Below are 9660 nucleotides of genomic sequence, written 5' to 3' on the forward strand. Positions count from 1 at the left end.
ACCCCCAATGAAAGAATAGACCATTCCAAGCTTTTACTTGTTTTTAAACAAATGTTTAAACAACTCTACTTATTCAATTATGTATAGAGAAGACATTGAATCAAAGAACTAATATAAATGTTGATCTTTTATTATTTATAAAGTATTAAAAAATAGTTAATCAGGTTTTTTGGTAAAACTATTTTAACATGTCAAGGAAAGATGATTATCACCGCTGACCTTTAACACTGAATTTGTATGTATTAAAGATTAATTCATCACAATTTTTACTGTATTTATCATTGTTTCGATATATCAAGAAAGTTGGCAACGATACTGTGTTATATATATATATACCTAAAACATACTCTTCAATGTATTAAATGAGAATAATTCACAACACTCTCTGCAATTCCTATCAAAGACTACTTCAATTTGTTAAGAAAGAATTAATTAAAAGCTTTGCTATTCTTATCACATATTAATTTGCTACGTTAACAAAGAATCAAACACAACTGTCGTAAATACATAACAAATACGGTTTCGACGTGTTGAAGCAAAATTAATCACACACTTATCCATTATAGGTAACGGAAATTGTTTTGATACACCGAGAAAGTCCTATACACAATTTGTGGAACTATTCTATCTATTAAGTTAAGCCTATATAATACTTTAACTGCTGAAGTTGAAAGAATATTTGTTCGATTTGTTTCGAGAAATAAGATAAAATTAAATAGATAAAAACATCTTTACTATGAACAATGATTTACCTTAAGAACTGGATATCCATGTCGCTGAACAAACACGTGTTTAAATTCTATATCTACCCAATTGGCCCACTGATTTTGTATACGAGACTAATAATCATCTGTTTGCGTTAAAATCTAAAGTTAAGTCCAAAATTCGGTCGCAGAAGCCTTTTATGAACGTTCTTCCCTTAAGGTAATTCGTACAGAATAATTCTGACATATTTAGCGTACATGGTAATATTTATAGTATATTCAACAGTTTGTGATCTTTTAGATTATATCACTTCTCTACGGCGGAAGGATAATTCTCATCACTCTTAAAGTCGGAGGTTGGAAATTACACAGAAGTATCGAACCCGAAAGATGAAACTAAATTCGCCATCTTTATCACATGTGTCTCGTAATCAAAAATACACATGTATACCTGTAAAGAAAGCCAGATAATTAGTGCTTATATAACCTATAACTCCTATTTCTAATTTGCTAACTCATATTACTAGTGAAATAATTTTCTAAACTGAGTTTTTCCAACCAACTTCAATATTACAATTAATATACTTTTATTCTTATACAAATTAATTAAGCTATTTTACCGCAACTTTACAAAACTCCATTTCGAAATTTTATGGTATCACGTTTTCCCAAGAACCAATCTGTCATATTAACCCCCCTTTAACACAGCTGTATGTCTGCAGACGAACAACGCAAGAATCCGGGTTTCGATACCCGTGGTGGGCAGAGCACAGATAGCCCATTGTGTAGCTTTGTGCTTAACTTAAAACAAACAAACCTGCCCCCCAGTGGCACAGGGGTATGTCTGCAGACTTACAACGCTAGAAACCGGGTTGCGATACCCATGGTGGGCAGAGCACAGATAGCCCTTGTGGAGCTTTGTGCATAATTAAAAACAAACAAACAAACTGTCATATTAACACTCAAAGAACGAAGTCTTCGTATTGGATATCAAAGAACCAAACTGTCATATTACCATTCAAAAAACCAATTTGTCATATTGACTTTCAAAAATCCAGCTTCCCAGTGCTAGAATCCGTGTTTCCATACCCGTGGTGGGCAGAGCACAGATAGCCCTTGTGGAGCTTTGTGCATAATTAAAAACAAACAAACAAATCAAAAATCCAAATAGTCATTTGGGTCTCAAAAAATAAAATTTTCATATTATTACTCAAAGAACCAAATTACTCTACTGATTCTCAAAACCCAAACTGCTATATTAATACTTAAAGAATATGTGTAAGACGGCCACTTTAATTTGAATGCGGTTTTTTTACCCTTTAAGACGAAAGTCATAAAAAATAGAATATTTTCTTATGAATTCTGTTTTATTCTAAGAGTCATTTCTCGTTTAAAGAAACACTGAATATAGACCATTTTTTTATACATAGAAGAAAAAAACTTCTTATTGTGGGTTAACATTTTACCTACAATGTTGGATAAAAAGGACCCCAAAGATATGGCCCCTATCCAACTCATAGCCATTGTTGTTTAGAATTAATGCTGCATTTAGCAACTGTATTTAAATAACAATTTAACTGCTCCCAACGGGGATTGGGAAGGTCATGCTCAAGTTGTGCATTATCCAGGACAAAGGCACAAAAGAACGTGGGTACTAATGTGGGGCAGTGAGGGGTGGGAAGTTTTACCCTAAGCCACTCATCCTAAAACAATTGCACATTATAAAAAAATCAGTGAACTTGAATTTTAAACCTTTCACAGAGTAATCGGCTGTTTATAATTCCTCATTGTTTGAAATCAACAAGGTGAAATTCCCTGAAAAGTTTACTTTGTAAACATAAAAAATTCAAAGAGCTTACCTGAGATCAAAACAAAAGAAAAAAAATGAAGTCGCGCTTTAGTTATTCACATTTCTCTCCTCCCGCCAGTACGACTATGAACGGGGTCACGTAAACAATAGTTACATATAATTCACTGTTGAAAGATGGGGACTAAACAAGATGAAACTAAAGATGACTCGCTGTCAGAACTTAGTCTGATTGACGGTACATAACGTAAACTAAGATGCATTGACATATTCACCAAAGCACAAGAAAAACATATGCACTTGATGATGAGAAGAACTATACCTTTCCTTACTCTCATAAGAATACATCTAAAATTCTCAAAATAGTGCTTAGCCATGCGTTGAATGTTAGAAAGATTGATGCTGTGCTACCTCTCATCTGGTCACTGGATATGTTTTTGAGATGCTAAGTCATTTAATAACCAATCCGCTTAGGAGAAAATATAAATAATTTGATAACCATTTCACTTTGGGGACAATGTCACCGAGTTCTGGTTTCTAAAATTTAGTCTAAACTCACTCAGTTGTTACTCCACTTTATGTGGAAGTGGTCAGTAAAGTGCTACTACCAAATGTTTCCCTCTCAGTCCAGTGTTATGGAATAGGTGTTAAATGCTGACAGCCTACGAGCAGTATAAAAGTTTCCCCACGGAATGACAGTGCAACCTTGTTCCTTAAAATGTGCAGCTTGTTTTGTTTCCACAGTAGACGATACAGATTGGCTGACATGGCCAGCGGTCCTGATGGCCAAAGAACAAATGATACAGAATGAATGACATAGCCAGCGGTCTTAGTTGACCACAAGTCTGTATCAGTACTCTTGATGGAAAGTATGAGGGTGAATGAATGCAGTGCCTGGTGGAGTACAGAGTTCCTTCTCACTCCTGGACTAATGTCTCATATTATTCCAACTTCAACACTTGTTTCTTGGCTAAAATTTCTAGACTCACCGTGAAAATATATAGACATAGCTGCTTGCAGTCACAAGAAAGAAAATATAGCAAACAACAAATAATGTGACTACAGGCGGACGTTTCAATCACCTACCTTAGCTTACAACTAATCTTAGCTATATCCTTATCATGTATATTTGGCCTAAACTGCACTGTGGTAATCTTTACCTGAATTACGTAAATTATAGACTTTAGTTATGTTCTCATTAAAATAAGAGGTTATCATAAAGTAGTAAGATGGACGTGGTCGCTCGAGGTGTGTAACCTGTCGAAAGCTGAAATTGGCAAAATGGAAGATGTGCAACAAAATTAAAACACTAATACCTTTATTCAAAAGATACAGCCCTAAGATAGCTTTCAATAAGCGGGTACAGACTTTTGGGTTACCATTATAACACTCAAAACTTAGATAAAGGAAAAATTAGTGAGACATAGATATACTGTATGTCTCCCCGGCGGAATATCGGTAAGTCTACGGATTTATAACGCTAAAATATGGGACTCAATTACCCACGTTAGACACATTAGATAACCAAATGTGGCTTTTCTCTAAAACAAACAAACAAATTTAGATATATACGTAAATAACATGTGAATTATGGAAAGATGAAGTTGTGCTGGTACGAATGCAACAGAAGATATCATATTGACTTTCAAAGACCCAAGTTGTGTAATGACTATCAAAGTTCCTACTTGTGTAACGATTATCAAAGACCTAAGTTGTGTAAAAACTATCAAAGTTCCTAGTTGTATAATGACTATGAAAGTTTCTATTTGATTAACGCCTAGTTACTAGTTGTGTAACGATTATCAAAGACCCAACTTATGTAAAAACTATCAAAGTTCCTAGTTGTATAATGACTATGAAAGTTCCTATTTGATTAACGCCTATCCAAGTTACTAGTTATGTAATGACTATCAAGGACCCAAGTTGTGAAATAACTATCAAAGACCTAACTTATGTAATAACTATCAAAGTTCCTATTTGTGTAACGATTCTCAAAGACCTAAGTTGTGTAAAAACTATCAAAGACCCAACTTATGTAATGACTATTAAAGTTCCTATTTGTGTAACGACTATCAAAGACCCAAATTGTGTAATGACTATCAAAGACCCAAGTTGTATAATGACTATCAAAGACCCAAGTTGTATGATGACTATCAAAGACTCAAGTTGTGTAATGATTATCAAAGTACCAAGGAGTCTAACTGACTCTCAAAGAACTTTCACACTAGATGTGTTATCATCGAGCTGTGTTGAAATATCAATTACAACCGCTGATTACTTCAAAGTCACAGATGAGTTGTGTTCATCATTCATGAAGAGCTTCTTATACCTATTTTATTTCCGTACTTACAGAAACATATTCTTCTATTTCCATCTTACTCCTCTGAGATCGCGTTGGAAGGCAATGATTGTGTACTGTGTTTACTCATTCCATCGTACTAGTAGAGTTGAAAAAAAAAACAAGAAATAAAACGGCTGAACTTTGATGGGTTATGACCTGCTTTTCCTGAGGCCTAGAAAATAACAGTAATAACGCTAACATTGTAGGGTAGCAGAGAAGGTGGAGCATTCTGAGGGGAAGGACAATAGGAGCTTGATGAATGGTCAAGACAGTATAATTACAACGAACAACAGAAATACTTAAGTATTAACATGTGGTTTAAAGGGAGGAGCAACAAGGCTCAACGCTCTACTTTCGTAACGAAAATTTTATCGACAAAACTTAGGAATAACTGTTTAGGCTGATATTATCTGTTTTGTATCCCGAACGTAAATTTCTTTGCTGGAGTCAGTTTGTTCATTTTCCTCTCTTTCGTACACTCCCTTTTCTACTCAAAACTGGATTTGTACCACCTACTCTGGTACAAGCTTAGGCCGTTCTCGCAAGATTTAACGAAAATTTCAAAGTGGGATTACATTGATAATGAAAAATATATATATTTAAATGAACTTTATGCTTCTGTAACTGTCCATCAAAACTCCCCCAAATTTAAGTATAGGAAATCAATTGGAATCTCTAATAGATTTGATAAGTAAAACCACTACTTTGTTTTTTTTCAGTATCTGGTTTTAACGTTTATTTCTTAACTATCACAACAAAGATGTTTTGAGAGTGAATGGCGTGTTCATTTTCCTCTGTCTATTTGTTTAGTTACTTTGGTTGTTCATATACCATAATCCATTTGCCTGTCTGAAGGATAAATGACGGGGTCATTAAGATCGATATATTACGGCCTTCAAAATGTCGTGTACAGAGAACTTGCATAAGGCCAAAAGGTCAAAGGTGAACGATATAATCCTATGCTGGGAATTAGAAGTTAAGATTTCATTTAGTTCTTAAATTTAAACCTTTATAATCCCCTTAATGCGTTTTTTAAACATCACGAACATAACACGTAGCTGCTATAGCAAAAATATCCTAAAATCTTTTGTCAAAAATGTGGAGCGATAAATAGGTTATAAATGATATTTAACAAGGACGTTTTTAACATTTTATAGCTCTTTTCTTGAGTAAAACCGAAACGTAATTAAGATCGAAATGTTCCTATGAAGTTAGTAGTGAGTTAGTAAAGGTGTTCGTTCTTATCTAAAAGAACTGCTTTTGATTTGATTAGGAGGATTTCTGTTTGTACTGTTTGTACAAGGACGTTTTTTAACATTTTATAACTCTTTTCTTGAGTAAAACTGAAACGTAATTAAGATCGAAATGTTCCTATGAAGTTAGTGGTGAGTTAGTAAAGGTGTTCGTTCTTATCTAAAAGAACTGCTTTTGATTTGATTAGGAGGATTTCTGTTTGACTCAAGTGAGTACTGCTAATTTTTCCCCCCAGTAGCACAGCGGTCTGTCTGCGTACTTATTACGCTAGAACCCGGGTTTCGATACCCGTGGTGGGCAGAGCACAGATAGCCCATTGTGTAACTTTGTGCTTAATTACAAACAAACAAACTACTAATTTTGATTTTTTTTATGGTAAACATGTGACTGATGGGTATCAAACGGGGGTAACAGAACCAACTCCGTTATCTTTTGTAATTTTTCTGCTTATTTACTGCGATATGCACAGCTTCTATTGCAAAATGTTGAAATATAAAGGTAATTTAATAGCAATTCAATAAGTGACTGTATCTTAGGAAAGACTTCGCTGCAATATCTTAAACAAGATACTTTCAGAAACTGTTGTTCTCTTTGTACAAAGCTACAAATGGGCTATATGCACTCTGTCCACTGCGGAGAAATGAACCCCGGATTTTGCGTTGTAAAACATCAAGTAATTTAATCTCGGTTGTAAGCTAAGTCCACCAATTGTCGTCTGTCTGGTACTGTTTTGTCGTCATATTCTTCGGACGTTCGCCTAATATACGACTGAATCAGCGATTTGTCTATAATAACAAATGTGAATGGTCAGTCCTCAGGTCAGTAGTATTTTCCTCACGTCCATTCTAGAGAAATATCAGACAGTAGTTTGTTTACTGATGAAACATCTAGACAACATACCTGTTAAGCCTATACCGAGAATTTTTTAGTAACCCCTGCTATAAATGATATGCACATAACGACCCGGGGCCATTAGGAAGCTGCGGGGGACGACTAGAGAAACATTTGATCAGGGTAGGGCTACCACGAAAAGTAGCCGCGCGGTAGCGATACGTGCGCAAGACTGTAAGACTATCATTAGTATAATAGTGGGTCTGGGAACAAGTTGCCAGCCGACGCCGCCGGGTGCGCTATTTTCCCACCCCCATAGCCTGGACTGAATCTAACCTGTTATCTAGAGGCGGGTGTCTGATGTACACGTAATGAAGTCAGGTTTAAAACCCCGTTCTTAGGTACTCAACTAATCACTATCTACCATTGTTCTCCAACTTAAGACATTCCCCCTTGTGTTTTTTTTTCAATACTTTTACACTGAGATGAGCTGATGTCGTGTCAATCAGCAACACATGCACTCATTACTTTAGCTTATATCAGTAGCTGACTCCCTACCACATTCTCTCACGTGCACGTCATGTATACATTGCTTCATCTGACGACTCAACCGGGCGTCTATCCACCTATATATATACCAATACAATTATGGATTGTTTTAGCGCCATCTACTTTGCCGCAAGAAAAATCGCGCACTTTGTGGCCGTGGGTGCCCTATATGAGTGACGGTCAAATATTTGGTAAGAGTAGTCCAAGAGTTGGCAATGTTGGCCTTCTTTCTAGTTTATCAATTCAATTATAAGTCCCGGATAGGGCACATATATCTTTTACATAGTTTTACACAATTATTCTAAAGAAACTAAGTAACTGCTATCAACAGAATATACTATAGAAATATATAAATACACCCATTAAGATGTAGATCAGATTCTATTGGATTACAATCAGGTAAGTCTTTGGAAACCATTGTTTCCTAAGCCACATGGATTCTTGACAGAAAAGGATGAATACAGAAAAATTCGATGACGAGGAACCCACTTTGAGATTAATAATGGCTGGTGATGATGACAAAACCTTGTCGAAACGTTGTACATTTGCTGTCATGTTAAACTTATATTAAAGAATACAGAAAAAGTATTTCCTCTGACATAAACAGAGGGCACATTTTCTGTTTCGATCACGTTGTACCATTATAGTTTACTTGGACTAAAATGTTCTCATATGTCATCAGTGAGTTCAAAGATATACATTGACACGTACATTAATACAGAGGGGATCAAAAATTATTTCGGTACTTGTCACTAGTCGTTATTTGTTATTGTAGCAGTGATCATGTAGCACTACCACTGGATGCTATGGCAGTAATCATATATCAGAGTAAATGGGTATTGTTCCAGTGATTATATAGTACTGCCTTCGGGTTATTGTAGCAATGATCATATAGCATTGGTGCTGGTTGTTGTAGCAGTGATCATATAGCATTGCCGCTGGTTGTTGTAGCAGTGATCATATAGCATTGCCGCTGGTTGTTGTAGCAGTGATCATATAGCATTGCCGCTGGTTGTTGTAGCAGTGATTATACGGCAGTGTAATCGGTGATTGTTGCAACAGTCATGTAACGGTGCTGCTAGTTCTTGTACCAGTGATCATACAGCATTGTTGCTGGTTGTGATAGAATTGATCATACAACTTGCATCAAGTAACTTGCAACCCACTGACTATTTCCGCTTTTGCCTTGTATCTGCTGCTGTTTCACCAAAATAGAAATACGCCTCCATTGTACAACAATTAGTAGCATGAGTATCCACGCTCAAATCAAATTTAAAAGTTACTTATATTGAAAGTTCGGTAATTTTTATAAAAGAAAAGGTAAACCACTTGATATAAATGTAGTTTGTCTTGCTAATTCACTATAACATCCTCTGATTGTTTGTCTATAGGTTTCAACTCAAAGCTACACAATGGGCTATCTGAGCTCTTCCCATCGCGTGGAATCGAACCCTGTATTTTAGCGTGGGAGGTCCGTGAACTTACTGATGATCTCCTGGAAGACAAATGGAAACCAATGAGCTTCAACAGTGTATGTGTACGTCAGTAACTTTTTTGGGAATTCATTAATCTTCCTTTCTCAGTAAGTGTATTATTTAAGAAAGGTTCGAACTCACAAAAGTGATTGCGGACTTTTTATAAATTTTAGGAAACCGTCCCTCTCTAAAGATACAGTTCAGTTACAGGAATGTGTTGAATTGTTTTGTTGCATTGTGATTCTCTAGTATTATTTCGCAGTTGGAGCCTAAGTGGATCGGTTTAACGGTTTGCAATAAAACTTAAATTTGATTTCATTTTATGTAATACAGAATTCGCAATACATGAAAAGGTGTATCCTGCCTAAAATGTCGAAAAACAATCACACATGTTCGAATAACAATGCTCATGTGAAATTTATAGACGTTAGATATACTCGTTCCTTTAAAAAAAAAACATGTTTCTTTTGTTGTTTTTATCCATTCTGTTTTTTAAATCAACTATATAGCTGAACATAGAAATTCACCAGTAGCATTTATTGATGATATTGGTGAATTTCTATGTTCAGCTATATAGTTGATTTAAAAAAAAACAGAACGGATAAAAACACCAAAAGAAACATTTTTTTTAAAAGGAACGAGCACATCTTGTTGTTTTTTTGTCTTTTGAGGGCAATAATAAACACTGGGCTAACTGCG

This window comes from Limulus polyphemus, unplaced genomic scaffold (assembly GCF_000517525.1).
Source record: "Limulus polyphemus unplaced genomic scaffold, Limulus_polyphemus-2.1.2 Scaffold945, whole genome shotgun sequence".
In the NCBI taxonomy this organism is placed as follows: Eukaryota; Metazoa; Arthropoda; class Merostomata; order Xiphosura; family Limulidae; genus Limulus; species Limulus polyphemus.